At 37.6% G+C, this 22,302-nt stretch overlaps 1 protein-coding gene across 5 annotated transcripts in view; it reads left to right on the forward strand.

The window, feature by feature from the left end:
- Window positions 1-22,302, forward strand: part of TAB2 (TGF-beta activated kinase 1 (MAP3K7) binding protein 2) — a 55,565-nt gene that overhangs the window by 8,590 nt on the left and 24,673 nt on the right. Inside the window, exon 2 of one of the 5 annotated variants that reach the window (XM_084777078.1) lies at window positions 14,728-14,868. The exons of the other annotated variants lie outside the window; for them this stretch is intronic. The gene's annotated coding sequence lies outside the window, so the exon portion shown is untranslated. The remainder of the gene's footprint in view (window positions 1-14,727; window positions 14,869-22,302) is intronic. 5 annotated transcript variants of the gene reach the window in all.

Genomic DNA, 22,302 nt, shown 5'->3' on the forward strand with positions numbered 1-22,302 from the left:
TACTAACATTTACAGATTATAGATTTCCGTTGGTGCTTTTTGTAAGTAGACATAGTTATAGAGAAGTAGGCAATACAGGTGTGACCAAATTTTTAAAGAATGTCTATAATCCCAGTATGGGGGCGGGGGATTAGAGGCATGAGGATACAGAAATTTGAGGTCATCCTTAACTTTGTGGTAAGTTTGAGTCCAGCTTGGAATATATAAGACTGTCTCAAGGGGGAAAGGAATTCAGAACAGATTGCATGTTGAGTTTAAAGCCACTGAGCACAAGCGTACTCTGTGTGTGCACTGAGGGTAATTGTTGGTGTTCACTATTTCACTGGCATGTAGCGTAGTTACACTTGAATTATGTACTACTCTACTATCTTTCTTTTTTTTTTTTTTTTTTTTTTTTTTTTTTTTTTTTTTGGTTTTTTCGAGACAGGGTTTCTCTGTGTAGCCTTGGCTGTCCTAGACTCGCTTTGTAGTCCAGGCTGGCCTCGAACTCACAGCGATCCGCCTGCCTCTGCCTTCTACTATCTTTCTTATGATTTCCTGGAAAATGAAAAAATAAACACAAGTGGAAATGGGGATTTTAAAAGAAAATGCCCACTTCTACATATGGTGATTCTGCTTTCTTACATATAAAAGTATACTTGCACAATTAGAGGTTTTCAAGTTGAAGTGATTGGTTGGCCTGAGTGAGACATCCTCATTCTCTTCATGAGATTTTCCGCTCATGAGCAGTGACATAGATTCAGAGGATGACTGTCACGTACACATTATTGGAGTTTTGAAAGTGGAACAAAGTAGCTTTTGAGGAAGATAACTGGTTCATGGGAAAATTGAGCTAATGATCTTATAACTAAACTTCCTAGGTAATAATCAGTATTTCAGTGTGTTTATACTGCCACATGATTAAAAGAACCAGAAGAAACTTCAACAAATTTTATTTGCTTCAGTGGCATCTTCCAAGGTGTTTCTTTTCTTTTCTTTTCTTTTCTTTTTTCTTTTCTTTTTTTTCTTCTTCCAAGGTGTTTCATTCCTGCACTCTTCCTTTCCCCGCACCATTCCCCCCTCTCTCTCTCTTTCTTGATATAGGATCTTGTGATCCTACCCATGGTGGCTTGCAACTCCTTATATAGCCCAGACTTTTACACCCACTTTGCCATCTTCCTGCCTCTGCCTCCCAATGCCAAGATTACCGCATAGTCTACATTTCCCTTTGTATTCTTTAATATTTTAACTAGCTCAGCAGTTTGAATTCCTGATGTGCATCAGCTATTTACAAGGTGAAAAGGATGGACATAGTACTAAAATGTCATTCTTGTTCTAGAGCTGTGTGTAGAAGAGTGTAATATATTGTGGCAAGTGCTATAAGTTGGTTAAACAAAACCCTTTAGGAATCTACTGAAGAGAATGCCTGATTCAGTAGGCAGTAAAGCAGCACAGCAAGAGAAAGATTAATCTGATAGTTGGAAAGACTAGGAAGAGATGTCATTTCACACAGAAAGCAGAATGCCTAAAAACATGGAGGCAGCAAAGTATAAGTTGTGTATAGTTCATGATAAATTAAGCTCTAGTGTGGTTAGAAGTAGAAAGTGAGATAGAAAGTAGGCAGAAGACAGCATGAAGATAATCTGTAAAGAAGACTTGACTTCTTCTCGTAACTGATGGAACACAAGTGCTTTACATTCTAAAAAGACTGGCTCCAGTGGAGAGAATAGTTTAGGTCAGAGCTGGATTAGGGGAGAAGACAGGCCTTCTGCTGTTTGAGAGTTCAGGCTGTAAAGTTAAGGAGTGGGATTGGTAATGGTCCTGAGGGGGGAAAACTTGTGTGTAAAGAGTCGCACAGTCCTGGGTTAAGTTCCTGATGAATCCTGATAACGTTCTCCACTGCAGAAGAGACCCAAGGAACAAGGAATTTTGAAAGTTGTTTGAGTTTTGTGTATCAGTTTTAAGACTCTTGTAGGGGGAGAAAGGGCATGATTTCTCTTCACATGGAAGAAAATGGGGGATTTTGTGTAGGTAGTATTTGAGCATGAAATGATGAAGGCAAATGTTTCCAAATATAAAGAAGTAGCAAATGCAGAGACCTAAGCATAGAATCCTGGTTGCCACCTTCAGGAGCTGGAAGGCTAGTGCTGAAGGAACTAGAGTGAGGGGGTAGAAAGATAGATGATGTCTAGCTGTGTACTTTCCCGATACGGTTTTGGATTGTGGTAAGGACTTTAGATTTGACTCAAGATGAGCTAGGAAGCCAACAAGAGTCTTAAGATAAAACTTAATTTGTATTTCCCTTATTTCTTAAAACATAGTTTATTAATTGGTATTTGCATATATATCTTTATAACATCATGTGTATAGATTAAGGTAGCCATCATAGTTAGACTGATGTCAAAGTAGAACTTTTTTTCCCCAGAGTAGAACTTCTTAATCATCACTAAGAAACTTGTCTCGTTCCTTTATAGTCTAGCCATTTCCTTCAACTTTAACCCCTGGCAAACACCCATTTGTTCTCTAACAATACTATAATTTTATCACTGAGAGTTGCCTAAGTGGAACTGTGCAATATGTTATATTTTTAGGTTAGCTTTTTTAAAACATTCATTAGTTTGAAGGACTTTGGGGTCTCCAATTTGGCATTATAAAAATAAAAGTGAGGGCTGTGTGCTGGGTGTGCGCATGGATGTACCAGGGTAGAAAGTGGTGAATAACTCTGGTTCTTCTCACTTAATGTGAAGGATTCCAGGGTTTCCTCACCATCCCTGTTGTTGGACTTTGGAACAAAGACAGCTTGCCTCTTTCAAAAGAAAACACTAATGGTTGGAAAAGGGTTGGTTCTTGAAAGGTAGTCAGATTGTGTGCAGTTACTTGGTGAGCAGGTCAGGACCCTGCATTAGACAGGCAAAAGGAAAACAAATCACTAGCAACAAAAGAGGCAGGGCCATAAGGGGACAGTGAAATGTACCAAATGGTGGTTGTCGGTCACAGCATAGCATAGAAAATTAGTGTTCCACCTAGGCCTCAGAGATGTGTCATGTCGCTATGTGAAAGGGGCAAGGGCATTCCAATACACTTGTAAGGGCAAGTAGACAGGTAAATACATGGATAAAAAGAATATGAGGTGGTAAGCAATAAACGAGGCTTTTAACATTGAATTTGTGTGTGAAATACAGTATAACTCCCAGCTTAATTTTTATAGCCCCAAGTTAGAAAACTCAAAGTCGTTCTAATTAGTATGTGATGAAACTATGGTACATCCAACAGCAGTGTACTTCTCAGGATTAACAAGGAATGAACTATTGATATATGGAACAATTTGGCTAGATCAAGGGCCTTAGACAAGGACCAGAGTAGGTGATTTTTCTTTGACCACCATTGGTATAAAGCTCCTTTCCAGATCATTTGTGGCCTTTAGTTTCCAAAGGTGATAGGCAGATGGTTGGTTGGTTGGTAGGTGGGTGGGTGGGTTGGTTGGTTGGTTGGTAGGTAAGTTGGTAGGTAGGTATATAGATAGATTGACAATGAATAGTGTTGTACATGTTTTCCTGTGAAATACATTATAAGAACCAGCTAGACCTTTTCAGTTATTGTGCCATTTTACATTGCACTTAGAATGTATAAGAAATCTGGTTTCTCTGTGTTTTCACTAGCACTTAGTATTGTTGGTTTTTTCCATCTCTGCCAGCCTAATAGGTGACATCTCATCATTGCTTAATTTGTGTTTCATCACAGCTTTATTTTCATGTACTTCTTTGCTATCTATGTATCCTTGATGGTGTGATGCCTAGATTCTAATTGGATTGTTTCCTTTTACCGATTTAGAGACTTCACTATGCTATCTGGATCCAAGTCTCTTTTTTAGTGATTTGCACATATTTTCTCCTAGCATGTGACTCCTTTATCTTTTTAACAAGAGTCTTTTACATAGAAGAATTTTTTTAATTTAGATAAAGTCTAGCCATTATTTCTGTTCATTTTACCTTTCATGGATTGTACCTTTCTTGCCAACCTTCAGAACTCATCTGTTCTCAAAGATTTTCTTCTATTATAAAAGTTTTCTAAAAGCTTTATATATGACACATACAGATATATCATCTATTTTGATTTAATTTTATAATAAGGTCTGGTGATTAGGTTGAGGGTTTTTGGATTTTTGTTTGTTTGGTTGGTTAGTTGGGTGTTTTTGGTTTTTGGGGGGGTGGGAGTTTGGTTTGGTTTTGGTGTTTTGCTTTTGGCTTATGAATGAATTGAATTGCTTTTGAAACCTTGACAAAAATCACATGGTTATAATTGCAAAGGTCCATTTCTGGATTCTCTATTCTTTTCTTCTTTGGATCTGTTCTTCCTACTAGTATAGTATTTTGATTGTTGTAACTACATGGTAAATTGTTAAATTCTCTTAACTTCATTCTTTTAAAAATTATTTTAGCTGTTCTGTTTCCTTTTTATATTTAAAAAAAAATGTACCACTGGGATTTTAATAGGAATTATACTATATTTGTAGGTCAGTCTTGGAGAAAATTTAGATTTTTATTTTATTGGCTTAGTCCATGAACATAGTATCATTCTCCATTTATTTAGTTTTTTATTTCTTTCTTCAGCATTTTGTAGTTTCTGGCATACAAATTATACACATTTTTGTTAGATTTATACCTGGGTCTTATAAGCAGTTTAGGTGCCTATTATGTTTTAATTTTTTGGTTTTTCGAGACAGCGTTTCTCTGTGTAGCCGTGGCTGTCCTAGACTCACTTTGTAGACCAGGGTGGTCTTGAACTCACAGTAATCCGCCTGCCTCTGCCTCCCGAATGCTGGGATTAAAGGTGTGCACCACCACGCCTGGCTGTTTTAAATTTTGACTTTAAATTATTCATTGTTAATATATATCAATATAGTTGATGTCTGTGGATACACATTGTGTTCTGAGACTTTTGAAAACTACTGCTTGTTTTTAAGTAGGTTCTGGTTCTGTGTACTTGTGAACACAGACAATTTTAATTCCTTTTCAGTTCATATACTTTTATTTCTTTTCTTGCCTTACAGCTTGGGCTAGCTATTTTCAGGTTTTAAGATATATTCATTCTATGATCGTGAAGAATGTGCTTGCTACATAATTTTTATAGGTGATATTTATCAGTTCCTTTCTAGCTCTTGTTTGATTAAAAAAAAATTTTAATCATGATTAGGTCTTGGATGATGCCAAATACTTTTCACACATCAATTAGTGATTATGTGGTCTTTCATCTTTAAATAGGCAACTTCCTTTTTAAAATGTTTACTCTATAGATTATGAAAATAGAGCAAAGATGTAAGCAAAGAGACTATATTGAAAATGATAGCAGTGGTCCTGATGAGAGTCAGTAGAACTTGGAGCCAGAGTGGTCACAGTACAGGGTGAGAAAAGGTCAGGGTTTGGATGTGTTTCAAGCCCTGTGTGGGCAAGAATCCTGATGAATTGTATGTGAGGCATGAAAGGGAACACAAGAATGGCTCCCAAGGGTTTTGGCCCAAGCAATTGGAAGCTCGTAGGGCTGCTGTGACTGAGTTGGGAAGAGTAAGCAAATGGCAAGTTTACACTGGGCTAGGCAGTCAGGAGCTTTGAACCATTAGCTCTGAAATGCCTTCTAGATTTATAATTCATATGATCAAGTAAGCAATTCATTCAATATTTAAAATTGAATTTAGCAAGAGATTCAGGCTAGAAATAAATGTCAGTTGAGGTCATATAGATAGTTTTTATGAACTGTAATTCCTTTCTGCTTACTATACTTAGTTTGGTAGCAAAGTAAAGAACTTTGTAAAAATGTGGATTGGTTTTATCAACAGACAGTTGAACATCTGATGTTAAGGACACCAGAAACTGTACAGTTGGGAGATAGTTTTGAGGATGGATATTTTAAAGGTTGGATTTAGCTTGAACCATACTTATTTGGTAGATGAATGGTTGTAATATTAGTCATCTAATAGTTCTTTGCTAATAATCCAGAGCTTTGTCCTAAGCCTTTGTAAACTGAAATAGCCTTGTGAATATTTTGAAGAGCTTGACACTGTTAAGTCTTATTCTCTGACAGCAGCTCTTGTATACAAAGCCATCCAGAGAAACAATGAAAAGCCGGGATGTGTGATGGCTCATGAGGACAGATGCAGCTTAGCCTCGACTGGTGAAGGGAAAATGGAAGGAGTGAACCTCACTCAGAGACTTGGAAGACACAGCTTCCAGGTCCCCTCAGAATCGCTTTACACTTACCTTCTAGAAAATAGTTGTAAGCACCTTTGGTCATTGAGTAATGATATTTTCTTATTGGTGATTTATATATTGCTAGCATTGCTTTATTTACTTCTATATGTAGAATTTACCAACTTGTATTATAATTACCTTAATTTTTCAGTATTTCATATTAAGGTGTTTTAAATATTTAAAGAAAAGTTTATTGACTATACTGCAAGGATACAGCAGGCATGGCAACAGAGCTACCTGTCCCAGTAGTCCTTTAACTAAGCTATAATACGATGCTCTACAACATGGACTAGTTTGAGTATTTGTGAATGAATGATGCTCATAGCCCACCAAGGTTTAAAGCTAGTACAGTACTTGACTTTGCAAACAAATGCAATTAAAAAGATTCCAGGTTACAGTTGAATGTCTTCTTAAGTAGGGATGCGTTTAAATCCATAGCGCACTGCTGGAGAGCGCACCTTGATAACACCATCACCAGCCAAAGTCAGTGAGGCGTGTATTTTGCCTTCTGCTATATTTTTTCCAGGTGATAATGCTGCAGATTCATCTTCTCTTTGGTCCAGAACATTGTCGACTGGACTACATGTTGCATATGGTAGTTTGGGCTCATTGTAAATAATTTTTAAGTACTATTTGTGCATGGATGCACATGCATGTGGAAACCAGAGGAGCACCTCTAGTGATCCTTGTTCCTCAGGAGCCTATCTACTGTGTTTCTTGAGACGTGATCTTTCACTGGCCTGAAGTTCGCCAATTCAGCTAGGCTGGCTAGACATAAAACCCAAGGGATCCACCTGCTCTGCCTCCCAAGCCTGGGATACAGAGTCAGAACATCACACCTGGCTTTTTAAAAATACCTGTACAAACCAGGCATGGTGGCACACGCCTTTAATCCCAGCACTTGAGAGGGAGAGGCAGACAGATCTCTGAACTCAAGGCTAGCCTGGTCTTCAAAGTGAGTCTAGGATAGTCAAGGCTACACAGAGAAACCCTGTCTCGAAAAAAACAAAAAGCAAAAAAAAAAAAAAAAAGAAACAAAAAAACCAACCCTGTACTAGGGATGAAACTCAGGTCCTTCCAAATGAGCTGTCTACTAGCACTAAAGTGTTGTTTATTTCTAGATGCATAGTGTGTGTGTGATGTGTGCTTTTGTACATAACCATATACACACATATACAGATAAGTACAGTCAGTCCATGACAAACTAATAGGATGTATATGATGCTCTCTGGCGTTATGGACAGTAAAATAGGAATATTTAGTGACCTGGTTCAAGCATTTTGAATAAGAGATAATTCGTGCATACTTTAGTGATGTGAATGAAACAATATGTGCTCAACTGAACCAAGTACCTGTTTCACATGATTATTTGCAGCATTAACCATAAATCATTTGACGCAGTACCCGACATTTACTGCTATCAAAAGCTTTAAACTTTCTCTTCATTTTTAAATGGGGTCTTATTCTATAGCCTAAACTGGCCTTGGATTTTTCAGGTGTTGAAATACAGGCATGAACCAGTACAATAAGCTTGGTAGCAGACCTTTTGTGGTTTTGTGTAGCTAATTTGCTTAGCTTTGTTTTTTAAGTTCCCTTCTTACCTTTCCTCTTTTGCATTTCCTACATCAGAGTCAAGGACTTGTACCCAAACTCTCAGTACCAGTCAACTGTAAAATTCCTTGCTTCTCATAGGAAGGATAGGATATGATCTAGTTTGCATTTTAGGCAGTTAGCAGGCCTGTGTTGCTTGGCTGTTGAGTAGGACAACGTATCAGATAGGAGGTTGTTGTTAATTGATTTTCAAGGTAACAGCTAAACCAAAACATTAAGATGGATGTAGAGGGATGAATGCAGGAAACCTTGGCAGGACTAAAGCTTCTCTATTGTTTGTATTAAGATAGAAAAGGCGTAGAGACAGGACTCTGAGATTCCTGGCTTCAGAGCCACACTACTTACAATGAACAGAAGATGATTATTGGGTAGGAGGCAGTGAGTTGAGTTGTTTAGGCTGGTGATGTGTATTGTTGGGATGCTGGTTTACTTGTTCCAGACCCGCCCTTCTTTCCCTCACTGTCTGAATTCCATTGCTGTTAGTCTACGAGCTTCCCTTTAGGAAAAAGTATCTTCTTTTTAGTCATAGCAAACAGCAGAGCTTATTATGTGGAGAGCAATTCTGTGTTACCCTCAGTCCTGTTCTCCTCTTGAGAGCTTCTGTGCCCTGTCTGAAGACTACTCGGAGACTATACCAGCGTCATTACTGTCATCTCCCGGCTAGAGATAGGTTAGTTTTTATAGTTTTATGTGAAATAAGTGAAGCAAGTTGTTACAGCTGTTTGAAGAAACTACAACTATAAGCTGGGTTTACAATTCAAATAGTAATCAGTAAATAGGACATCATTCATCTCATATCACTAGGTAAATTTTCATGCATAAAGTAATTAAAACAACCGCCAAATATGTATTTATAGGTTTTATATGGAAATTTTTAAAAATCTACATCATGTGTGTTATATAGATCTATATTAATAACTGTATATTTTTAGTTATAAGTCTATTCTGTGTATTTCAAATGATTCTCTATCTTCTGAAATAGGGAACCTTATACACACTAGTATACTAACCCTTTTTTGTAGAAGACAGAAACAGGGTTTGCTTCATAGCTTCAGAGTGAATCAGAAAACCAGATTCTAATCCAATGCTTGTCACTAAGCTGTGTCAGAAACTTAGTCCGTGGAATATAGGTGCGTGTTGTAGGTGCTTAGCAGACACTTGATTTTTTTAAAGGAATTTATTTATTTTTATATGTACATTGATGTTTTGACTGCATGTAAGTCTGTGGGAGGGTGTTAGACCCTCTGGAACAGGAGTTACAGACAGTTCTGAGCTGCTGTGTGGGTGCTGGGAATTGAACCTGGGTCCTCTGGAAGAGTAGTCAGTGCTCTTAACCGCTGAGCTGTCTCTCCGGCCCCCTTAGCAGACACTTTAAAATGAAGCATTTTGCTCCTACTTTTTAGGTATCCCTTCCCTAATTTGCTAATATAAATTAATTAATAGCAATTCATGAAATTTCTTACTGCCCAGTAGATAAGCTAGTAGATTTTTCAGATGACTCATGGTATCTAGGCTCTCATCGAGACGTTAAAATACCCATTTTAGCTGCTCAGTGGGATTTTGGCCTTCTCAGTATATTTTCTGTTATTGAAAGTTGCAAAATAAAAGCCTAGTATTTGATTTATTAAGAACATTTTGCTAATTTTGTAACTTTATGTGTCAATATTGTATATAGACAGTGTCCTGTACTTAAGCACATAGTCCATGTCACCAAAAAAGTAAAACAGTAAGAGTGAAATGATGCATCATAGTATTCATTGGTCCACAGAAGCATTAGTAATTCTGGGTTTCTTAGTTTAGAGCCCGTGAGGACTGAAGCAGGGGAAGGGATCGAGAAGGAGGTCAAAGTAGAGTTGGTTTTGAAGTAGTTTTAGTTAAGTGTCAAAGTGGAGAAATGACATTCTAAGCAAGAGTATTGGACACTGAGGGAAGAAGGGGCCGTTGAACATGTTCAAAAAAGCCTGAATAGATTCCCAAGGATATAGGGACTGATGCGAAATAGAAGTGGATAGATTTTAAGAAAAAAATAATAATAATGAATGCTGGTGAGGTTGTGAGCAAAAGGAAGGCCTTGTGTACACTGCTGATGAGAATGTAAGGTAGTCTAGCAACTATGACAATCAATATGAAAGCCTCTCAAAAATCTACAAAATAGGTCTATCTTATGCCCCAGCCGAACCACCCCAGTGTTTTCCCAGAGGCCTTCATGTCCAGTCACAGAGGTCCAGCAGAGGAATGGATAAAGAAAATGTGGTATATGTGCACAAATGCCTTTTTTTTTTTCAGCCTAAAAAAACAAAGTTAAGTGGTTTGCAGGAAAATGGATGTAATTGGAAATAATCATAGTTATTGAATCCAGCCAGTCTCAAACACAAATACGATATATATGCTCATTTTTACTTCCTAGATTTGGTAAAAAAAAAAAAAAAAAAAACACATAAAACTGTGTATTTATATGTAACAGAAAAATAGTTGTGCAACAGTGACGAGGGCCTATGAGGGAAGGGTACACACTGTGCTCAGTGTTCAGCATACACTTGTATGAAAATGGCCTTCTATAACAGGACTGTCTACGATGAATATGCCCAAGGATTTTTTTTTTAACTTAAAAAAGGTAAATTTAGAACTGAGTATATAGCACAGTAGGTAAAATGCTTACCTACCCCTCAATACAGCACACCATGAGCCATGCATGGCAGTGTGCACCTGTAAGTATGCTGCTGGGGAGGTGGGAGCAGAGGGTCAGCTACCCAAAGAGTTGGAGGTCAGCCTAGAATACATGAGACTCTGCCTTACTTAAACGACATATATATATATTGTTTTGTTTTTCAAGACAGGGTTTCTCTGTGTAGCCTTGGCTGTCCTGAACTCACTTTGTAGACCAGGCTGGCCTCGAACTCACAGCGATCCACCTGCCTCTGCCTCCCGAGTGCTGGAATTAAAGTTGTGTGGCCACTACGGCTGGCACTGATAGAGATATTTTAATGTACATTTCATGAACCTAAAGATACCTGAAGATAGAATTTGAAGGAGGGGTGCTTGTGGAAGTGAAAAGGGTTAAATTTCCTATTGGGTTGTGTTTGAGTTTTATGAAGCAGACTAGAATAGCATGAGCAGTGCTTTTTTTTTTTTTAAGGTAGCAGTTTTGTTTCACTATTTACCCCCCATCCTAATCATTTATCTTGTGCTTTAAAATCTTGCTAGTCCTACTCTCTGATACAAACACTATTCTCAATTCCAGCATTATACATGTATTCATATTTGAACATGTCACATTGAACCTGATAAATAAATAACATTTTCAAAATAACTATTTTTCAATAAAGTTGGCTGCCTTTATAATCATAAGTATTTTATGCATTTGAACCCACTCTCAGAGAATTTGTAGCTTGCTTGAAACTACCAAAGGGCCCATGAACTGGACGCAGACTGTAAAAGGCATAGGACTGTGTATTAGTGGGGAGTGGCAAGCAGCAAAGGAGCCTAGTAAGTATTTTTCTTACCTGTGTTGTTTGAGTTCTTACACTGCTGTTTGGCTTCCCTGAACTGGTTAGCTTCCTACTAGATAGACTAGGGTGTACAAGCCATTTTGAGTTAGTAGCTTTTTGAGTTAATACTTGCTGAATGACTTTCAGAGTTAAGTGGCAACTTTGGTGTATGCAAGTGACAGTGTGTTTAAGATGACTAACACGTCTACATATTGTAAGTTAAAGAGAAGCACTGGAAAGGAAGGGAGGGAGGGAAGCTTCCTCAAAGAGGTGTGAAAGAGTGGGGTCTGGACTGACAGATGCAAAGGCTAGTCTTAGTGAGAGACTTTCCCTACAAAGAGTAACCAGACCTTGGAGATTTCACCATTGAATTCTTCTAAGAGGAAAATTTGAACTTTGAAGTTCTTTTTACAAAGCCAAACATACCATAATAGTAAAATAGAATAAAAGAATACAGACCTGTCTCAGGAAAGTTGGTGGGAAAATGCTTAATGAACTCATCAAATGGATTCTAGCAGTATATCACTAAGAATAATACTGTAGATTAATTCATGTTAGTGGTGAATATGGGTGTGGATAGCTTGAGGGATATCAAAAAGTAGAAGAGGGGAATTTCAACATTTATTTTACTAAGAGTTCTTAGTAAAACAAGAATAGAGAGAGATTTGTACGTTTTCACATCTTAGACCAGAAATCACCATTTTGTCATTAGAAATGGTAAGATGCTAGAATTCCCATTTTAATATTTAGTAAATGCTAAATTCCTATTAAAAAGTCACAAAACAATCTGGCAGTGGCGGCGCAAGCCTTTAATCCCAGACCTGCAGACAGAGGCAGGTGGATCTCTGAGTTGGAGGCCAGTTTGGTTTACAGAGTTCCAGGACTGCCAAGGCTACACAGAGAAACCCTGGCTTGAAAAAAATGAAACAAGTTACAAATCAAAGCCTATTGGGATGTTACCTGTAATTAACTACACAGGAGGCTGACACAAAATGATAAGTTGGAGACCAGCTTTGGCTGCCTAATGAGACTGCCTCAACCCCCTGCCATCCTCCCTAGCCCCAACATTACTGTTAAATAACATTGTCGTGGAGATGCTGCGTAATACATACAGTTAGAACAAAAGTAATAAATAAGTAAATAAAGCCAGGTATTAATGAAGGGAAGGAGACAATTACTATTATTTAATGTATACAAGGTGGGGGGAGCCAAGAAAAGTAATTGAAATGTTACTGTGAATAATGAGATTTCAGTATGATTGCTAGTTATAATACTGATTTATCCACAGTGTTTTCCCTCCTTGGTAATCATTAAAATGAAAGCCCTCCATGAGAGTTATTGACAGGGAATCTCTCATGACCCCCTCCTCCCATTTGTATTTTCTGAAGAATATACAAATAAGATCCTATCTCTATTTTGAGTGGTATACTTCAATGTTACGTTTTAAAAACTGTTTTGAAAGGAAATTGTGATATGAATACATTTTGAATAATTATAAGGAGATGTTTCTTCTTAAATTCCTTGTGGCTTGTGACACTTGCTTTATACTTGGTAAATGGCAGAGGAGTTGTAATTTGATCTTAGAACCATATTTGGTAAATAATTTTATGTGGAACCCACTGTTCTATCTGTAAGAGGGAAATTATTGCCCATATGTAGTAGAAAGCTTTTCTTTGCCTCAACAGTATAACGATTAAGTTATAGCATGGAATAATTACTTTCCTGACTTGCTGTTGTTTTAAGTTCAGTATCCCAGAGCTATGCTTCAGCAAGACTGTGTTAGCACACCTATTTTCTTGTTTACTGGAAAGGGGGAAAAAACCCTTGTTTTCTTTGTATCCTAAATGTAAATTGTTACATCTTTCTTTGTCCCCGGCTCTGAGAATTGAGCTGTCTCATGTATTCATTCTTGTAGTTATTCTGAAGCCAGTGTTGATATGTGATGCCACCTAAGGCTTATTGTTAAGCAGAGCTGTGGCTCTAGCATTTATGAAGATGAGCACTTAAATTTACCTACATGTTGAGCAGAAATAAAGCAAACAGGAAAGAATGTTTTGGGTTTTTTAGTGATGCAGAAGAATTGGAAACCTGATATGCAGCAGGCTTTGGGTGCTTTGTGTACACAGTGACAGTGATGTTGCATGGCAGCCCAATGGAATGAGTAGCCAGCGTCTGCCATTTCATAGAAAGGAAACTTTGGGTAGGAAAATTTTAATTCAAGAACATATTGAAGTGAGATTTGAACCAAGGCCCCTGTCTTCCAGGATTCTTTTCTCTACAACATGTATCACAAAACACAAAGAGTTTGTATTTTCCATAAAAAAAAAAAAAAAAAAAGACCCTCACTGTGTTGGTGTTGTATTGTATGTACTACAAGTGCAGAAAGTTTACTTGTTCAGCTCTTGTCTGCTTCTGTTTCACTGTTTCATCTTTGTCCCTTTGCAGTCCTTATGTTTGACAGGACAGAAATTTCAGTGGATTCATTTCTTACAGGAACTCCTCAACGTGCCAGCCTACTGAGAACCAAATGCAAGGACATCAAGTAGCCCTGGTCCCTAGAAAACTAGCTAGTGTAGTGTCTACCGCTTTGAATCGCCTACCATTTGCCTAATTTCTATGGCTGCCAGTTTGGTTTTGTTTTAATATGGGCCTAAGATTTTTTTTTTTTAATGAATGAATCTATTTTGGTAATGGAAGAATAATTTCCAGTGGGTAAAGAAACACATCTTATGACCTGTTCTTTGCCACCTCCTTTAAGCATTACTACGTGTTTTTTAAAATTGGGACTTTAATTCCAGCACTCGTGGAAGCAGAGACAGACCAGCCTCTGAGTTTGAGGCCAGCCTGGTCTACAGAGTGAGTTCCAGAATAGCCAGTGCTACGCAGAAAAACCCTGTCTCAAAAACCCAAAAAAGAAAAGAAAATTGGAACTTGAAATTCAGTTCATTGCCGGAATATATCTAAAATATTTCCTAGGAAGCCTCTGGCCAGGGGAAATAGGAGAGTATTTAAAAGAAAGTAGGAAACACAAAATTGAGAGGACGAAATAAAATAGCCTAAAAATGAAGAATTTATAATTCCAATTTTATCCATCCCAATAGTTCCTGCTGCTTGTCTGTGTGAGTTGCACTGACCCTCCGGCACAGGCTGGAGTTAGGAACCATTGGTGATTTCATAAAAGTTCCTTTCCACTACCCAGGATGGAGACTTGCGAGGCTCGGGCAGGTGAAGACTGCCTACCGAAGCAAATAGCTTCCCCTAGAAGTGTGTTGAAGAAGCTTTTCCTACTTGAATGTTCTGTTAGAGGCTGTAGGGCTGCTCCTGCTTTCAGACCTCATGCTGTCTGCTCACAATATTTATTCTGCCTACCTCTAGTTTACTATAGTTTCTCTTCTGCTTTCAAGGCTCCAGACCCAGTTCCTGGACCTGCCCTGGAAAAGAAGTATCCAGTAGAGAGGAGCTCACCGCAGTTACTTAGTTAAACATTTGTAAGCTGCAAATGAGCCAACCAAGGACAGCTACAGTTTGAATTTTTCTATTTCCAGGTAGGCGAAAGTTGGGGCACTGGAGCTTAGCCTGTGTGATCTGTAACAACACACAGTTCACAACTTAACAGCTCTCTTGCTTTAAAACGATTGCCATGGTAACCTCCCTAACACCTAGTAACATGTGGCTAGCATTGACTTGTAGCTTAACTTTTGCCTGAGTCCTTCTAGTTTAATTTGTTTGCTAGTAATGGCAAACAAATGCAAAAACAGTTTAAGAAATGATGCTGGAGTGATATATATATATATATTTCAAGCCCTGCAAATGTGCAAAATAATACTCTGATCTTCATTGAAGTAAGTGCTAAAGCAACCATCCTCCAAGGTTCATGTGTGGGACAAGTAATGTTGGTGATTAAATGAGTGAAGAGGTTCCTTCACAAAGTCCTTAACTGTTCTATGTTCCTCATACGTTTACATGAAAGTTAATACATTCTCCAGTCATCTGAAATGATACATTTTCTTTATAGATAGAACCAAATACTGCATTTATGGTATATTTACCTGAATTCAATTGTGTTTCAATTAAATTGCATATATATGCAAATACACACAGTACTTGATTGCTTGAGAGAAACCAAATAGGAAAGTGAGAAATGATGATGATTGTCTATAGCGTATAACTAAAAAGGTGAAAGCTGAAGTTTCCTGCTGCATTAGATTCTTAACCAAGAAAAGGTACTCATAAATGGTTTAGGAGCTGAGTCAATGGGTTTGGAGCTTTTAAAGGCATTAATTATTTTCACCTTTGTATATAGAGTTGAAACAATCTATAAAATGAGTAGATAGCCATGTATGCCTTTTGATTTTTTTTTTTTTTTTTTAAACTTCATTTAAGCTAGAATGGCCCGGCAGTGGTTTAACCAGATGATCCTAAAGTTCCAGCATATGTTTGACTCCTTCTTCTCCAGGACTAATGCTTAATGAGATACTGACAAGAGCGTTGTTAGCACTAAGTCACTGATTATATACCACATCTGTGGCCCGATGATGTTGAGTTAGAACTGGAAAGGGAACAACTATAATTACAAAAGTGTCATTACCCTGTTAAGTGAACTGAAGAGGAAATTAAGGAAGGAAATGTACATGAATACCAAGTCTTGCCATTTTCAGAGATGCTATTAATAATGGTCAAATGTATGTTGAACATACATTGTGTATAGACACTGTGCCAGGTAGAGTACACATATAGAAATGAATGACCCTTGCTTTCAGAGGGATTATAGGCACATACATTAGGCCCTCCATACCCTTAAATTTTGTACTAACCACACATCAGATATCAGTTAGGCCTGTGCAGGTTGCATATATACTTTTAATATGTACAGATTCTTGAAGATCAATAGTCCCTGAACAATATACTAACAGTTATTTGCCTAGGACTTAACATTATATTTGAGTATTAGAAGTAATGTAGGGTTTGTATAGGGTTTTTTTTTTTTATAAGACACTTGAGCATCTGTTCATTCCAGTGTCTTGGGGCAGGGTGTCCTAAACTAATCCTATTTGGATATTGAGAAATGCATATAATATAAAATATCATAACAGATATAAACCATATGCTTGGAAGCACCAGAGAGAAGGTTATGTTTCAACCGAGATTACAAGATTAGATTTTAGCAAGTGTATTTGTAAGGTATGGGTCCTAAAAAGTAAAATTAGTAATCCAGAGTGCTTAGATAATAGTTAGGACTTGGCGGGAGATAAAGCTATGCTATACATGTTTTCAAGTGTGAGGTGCAAAAAGTTGGACTTAATTTAATAGGCAATGGGAATTCATTGAAGACATCTTAGAACTGTATATGTAAGTAGGTTAGTCCTTTGGAAAGACTAGTGAGGGTTGAGTAAATGTAGTTTCTCTTTAAACTTCACTGAGGAATATTATGAAAAGAAACTAAAATGATACATATTTACATTTGGTATAGGGGTCTGGCACGTGGTAAATGCTGAACCATAGTAATTACACTGTAAACTTAGAAAAGTCTTTTGTCTACCCTTGCATATGATGGCTTTCCATAAAGGAGCTGTGTGCAACTTACAACAAAGGCAGGTTATAGTTTCTCACCCAAAGGCTAACTCAAGTTGACTGGTTTCTCAAACCCTCAAACTAAGTACATTGGACTCATCTACCTATGGAGTTTAATTGGTTAGAAGAAAGGTAGGGAGTAGTAAGAGTTCCCCCAGTAAACACAAGTCCTGGAAGCTTCGTTCAGAGACAAGAGATGACCAGTTGGGACTCAGTCTCCCCGGTTATTTGAACACTTCATTAGGCTGTTGTGAATAGGGCAGCAATGAACATTGTTGAGCAAGGGTCCACGTGGTAGGGTGAATCATTCTTTGAGTATATGTCCAAGAGTGGGAAATATATATTCTTAAAACAGGAGGAGAGGAGGAGGAGGAACAAAGCTAGGCAGCTGGGTGTGGTGGCCCACACTGTCATCAGAGCCCTCAGAAGTTGAGACAGGAGGGTCATGAGTTTGAAGCCAGCCTGAGCGGCATGGGGAAACTATCTCCATAAATGAAAGCAAGCCAGAAAGATTAAAAAATCAAAACTATATCATTTTAATTACCTTCAAAACTTTCCCTATACATTTATTTTCTTTAAAAAAAAAAACTCTTCCTATACATTTATTTTCTTTAAAAATCTCTTTATATGTTGTTTTACTTTTTACACGTAATGCATTGAGACTCTGCATCTTGATAGTTTCCATCAGTTTCTTACATATAGTAATTTAGGTGTCTTACTCCACTAGGAAAAAGACTCATGATTTTCCTTAATGTGGTTATGCAAAAAGTTATTTCTCCTTGAAGGTAATTGTTGTTTGGAGTGAAGGGGAGGGGCACTGAGATGGCTCTGTAGTTAGATAAGCATTTGTCACCAGCCATGATAATAGGAGTTTGATCACAGATCCAAATAGTGCAAGGAGAAAGTTGTCCTCTCACTGCCACATTAATATGTGACAGTAATTATACATTCCTTTTTAACTTTATTATGGTTTTTCATGTATCATGTTAATTCATTTCTTATAAATGTTTATGGTTATGCTATGAGACCAAAACATGAATATTCTGGTTTTCTTTTCTCCTCCTCTTACCTACAAATAAGAATTTGTTAAACATGATTAGTCCTTGTTTTCTTTTAAAGATGGTATTTATGATCAGGCTAGATTATCTGAAAAATTAAGTGAAAGGGGGTCACTGGAAAGTAACTTTGTTTCTGTATTTAAATGTTAAAGTATTGGAAAAATAATAAGCTATGAAGTGGAAAATACACACAAGGTAGTCATTATATAATGTGTTTGTCTGAGATTTAATGCACTTTCTTTAATCCATTGAAAATGGCAGCATCTACCACAAAACCACAAAACATCACTTTCCAAGTGTGGCTGACTTGCACATTCCTTTAAGAAGAGCTTGTAACTGGTGAGGCATAAGGAGCATTCATGTCCTTAAGGCAGATCATTACATAAAGAATTTGGGAAGATTTCTTTCTCTTTTCACTTTTCAAGATAAGATTTCTCTTTGTAAACTTGACTGCCCTAGAACTTGCTTTGTAGATCAGGCTATCCTTGAACTTCATGATACCCTGGCTGCAGAATACTCAAGTTGATTTAATCTTTGAGGTGTTCCCTTTCAGTGTTCATGGAACAAATGATCAATACACAGTAGAAAAACCAAGACAAGTAAATGAAGAGCCCATCACTATGTAAGCCTGTGCCCTGGAGAACTAGTGTCAACTGTGCTGTGTATATTTAAATGGATCATGACTGAGGGAGTTAGAAAGTCATAAGTACAGCTATGGAAATAATGTTAGACATGAAGCAACACAAAAAGTAGGTAGATCCTGGAAATGATCAGGATGTGTGAGTGGAGTAAGGAAAGAGGAAGCGAGGAAAGGAGCTAGGAAGAAGGTACAAGGGGTATGGTGTCGCTATGACAGAAGAGGGGCCAGGGAAACCTCACCTGTAAGGTGGTTTCTGTTAGAGGCCCAGAGATTCTTACAGTACACTTATTATATTATTACACAAAACTGTACACATATAGTTTTGCCTTTGAACTCATGATCTATCTGCCTCAAATTCACAAGTGCAGGGGTTATCTTTGTTTCATCCTTCTATAACCGAGTTTAACTGCAACAAATTTATTTCAACTAAGAATATATTTCTGCTATCAAACAATAATATATAGGAATACATAAATCTGAATTCTCAACCACATTAGGAAGGAAAAGATTATTGACCATTTCAAACTATTCTAAAATTGACTCTGGGATGGCATTCTGTACAGCATGAAATCTGAGCTGGGAGAACTGGGAAGTACTGTATAGAAGTAGAGCATTCAAGAGGCGAGGAAACTCATCCCTGACTGCTAACAAAACTGTTGACACAAAAGCATCAGTTTCACCATCTCAAAGTGGTGAGGTTATCTTGTCCACAGCTGTATACTATGTACTTTAAAAGTACATGGTAGGGACACAGAGATGGCTAGTAGTTAAAAATGTATTTTGCTAATTCAGAGGACCCAAGTTCAATTCCCAGCATGCTGTTGGGTACTGGATTTTCGTGTATGTGCGTGCATGCACTCACCGCAGTAAATCTCTAAAGATCAGAGCACATCTAGTTTTAAGGCTACCACAACAGTACCTAACCTCTCAAGTCCAAGTGTTTCCTTTGCCTTGAGCTATAAATCAGTGCTGAAGTTGGTCTGATGTATTTTGATGCTAATTAATAAAAGACCATTACACCTGGGCAGAGCAAATGAGATAGGCGTGGCTAAGGTTCCTGGGCTTGGGGAGACAGAAAGAATCTTGGGAAGAAGAGAGATTGGAGGAGAAGAAAGGAAGGCCGCCGTGGGTTAGGTGGAGGAGAAGCACATGGCCTGCATGGACGGTGCTTTGACCCAGATGAAGAACATTAGCAAGTATTTGGGATTATGGATGGGAGGTAGCTTGATAGGAATTATTAGAAGCAGATGGCATGGGGTTGGGACAGGTATTCCAAACCTGCCCCACTATGGGAAGTAGTTTACGGGATTAATATCTGCCCTGCCCCAGGTTAACTAAGGCTTTTTAAAAATATAACAGGTGTTTGTGACTTGATTGATTGCTAGCAGGTTAGAAAATACTGCTGTAATAATAATCATAGGGCTGATAATAAACATTATTAGACCATACTGGTACTTTAACCGTAACAATTGGCACCTAATGTGGGGTCTAAAGATAAATATTATTAGGCAATATTGGCAAAATTAACTACAGCAAATATGCCATTCTTTTTATAAATCAGTTTGGTTGTACCATCTATTTCGAAGTGATAAATCTATTGTAACATAATTGAACTCATATCTACCTGCCTCTGCCCCCCAAGTAATAGGATTTTAGGAAGGTTTCCTTTTAAAAATCTTGCTACACAGACTATTAATGTATATTGCTTTTCTTTGAAAAGTTCATTATTCCAGGCTTATAAAGTTGTCTGATTGTTGATAGTACTGACTTCCTCTCTTGAAGTTATTAAATGGATTAGATTAGACCATAATAGCTAAGTTAAAATAGTTAGCATTTTTGGTTTGTTTGCTTTTGGGTTTTTTGAGAAAGGTTTCTCTGTGTAGCTTTGGCTGTCCTGGACTCCCTTTGCAGATTAGGAAGGCCCCCAACTCACAGAGATCCACCTGCCTCTGCTTCCTGAATGCTGGGATTACAGGTGTGTGCCACTGCACCCTGTTAAAAAAGTTAGCATTTGAATGACTTGTTTGGTATATTTGTTGTCTTGGCAGTTAATTGGTTTTACAATGTAATTCGTATTAAAAATTCTATGACAAAGTTAATACTGAAGATATAATTTTGTTAGAAAAATACTGTTGAAGGCCTTGGCAGCTAGGGTGACATAATGACCGCCTGTCTGGATACAAAGAGGAAAAAAGAAGAAGAATGTTGACTTTTCTTTAGGCTGGTAAATCAAATATCAAGTGTTAATTACCTGGCCTATATGTAATATTTATATATTACAGCAACAATGTAAAAACTATTTAAATAAAGTGTATGCTGAGATAATATGATTCACTTTTTAGGTTTCAATTGGAGATCTTCACTGAGATCCAAAGATTTCATAACTTCCGGTAACTTTAAATGAGGGTAATATCATCTGACTATTCTAACTGAACATCAGTCTTTTTATGGTAAAGACATTATTTCAGAACAACTCGCTGAAGTCTGATAACGTCAGGCAATCCACAGAAGTAATGTGCGTTATAGTTAGTAGTAAGAAATGCTGACAGGGAAAGAGAAACATCCTGCCTTCCCATTGGACATCCTGGAGAGGTTACTGATTTAACAGCTAATGGGGGAATTTTGACATGTATCTAGTTCTGTTAAAATGTGGTGTATATATATATTCCCAAAAATCACTATGAATTATAAAAGCAGCCTTCCATAAAACAGCACAGAGCTGATAGGAAAAAAAGGGAGATTAGAGATATATCTCTCAAAAGCTGGAGTCGTTTTTTTTAAAGCTAAGAACCTTTTTTAAAAGGTTTTTTAGTACAGTTTTATTCATGTTAAAAATTCAAGAAATGGCTGGGCATGATGGCTCATGCCTGGAATCTCAGCACTCGGTGAGGCAGACACAGGCGGATCTCTGAGTTCAAGACCAGCCTGATCTACAGAGTGAGTTCCAAGACAGCCAGAACTATACAGAGGGACCCTGTCTTGACAAAAACCAAAAAGAAAAAAAGACAAGAAATGTATATAAATATTGTACTTTGCCTTGAACAAGACCTGAAATTTGCCTGTAGAGGTGAGCTTTATGAAATAGTGGACAGAGTTCTGAAACCAAAGACAATTGTAACAGAGGATGTGGCTAGTATAGTCATAACATGGAGAAGAAAAGTTGGTAAATGTTGGGGCTTTGCTCTTATGTACTTGTATGCAGTTTTTTAAGAAAGTTTGTTCTTGTCTCAGGTAACATTATTAACTTACTGCCTTAATGTGAAAGAAAATATTTGTCATGTTTAGATTGTATGTCTCTCTTAAGTTTATAGAAGGTACATTACTGGTTCCTTTTATTATGAAAGGTGGCTTTTTGGGGAGCTTGGTGGGTGGCTCAGTCTGATACCCAGAACCCATAGAAGTATGCTAGGCATGGTAGTGTGTGCTTCAATCCCAGTGGCGGGGAAGCAGATGGGTAGATCCCAGGGCTTCCTAGCCAGCGGTTCCAGCTGAATCGGCAAGTCACAGGCTACTGGAAGACTCTGTCTTTAACTGATGTGTCTTATGTGACAGTATTCCCTCCGATGTCTCTACATACTATATTTACCAATACATAGCAGGATGTTCCAGGGAAGTTTGGGAATTCTGCATCTTGTTCATCTTCTTTACTGCCTGTGGTTTATACTGCATAGTAAAGTAGAAAGAAACTCTAAACAACATTTCTTGAATAT

Source organism: Acomys minous (assembly GCF_964271855.1).
Source record: "Acomys minous genome assembly, chromosome: 3".
In the NCBI taxonomy this organism is placed as follows: domain Eukaryota; kingdom Metazoa; phylum Chordata; class Mammalia; order Rodentia; family Muridae; genus Acomys; species Acomys minous.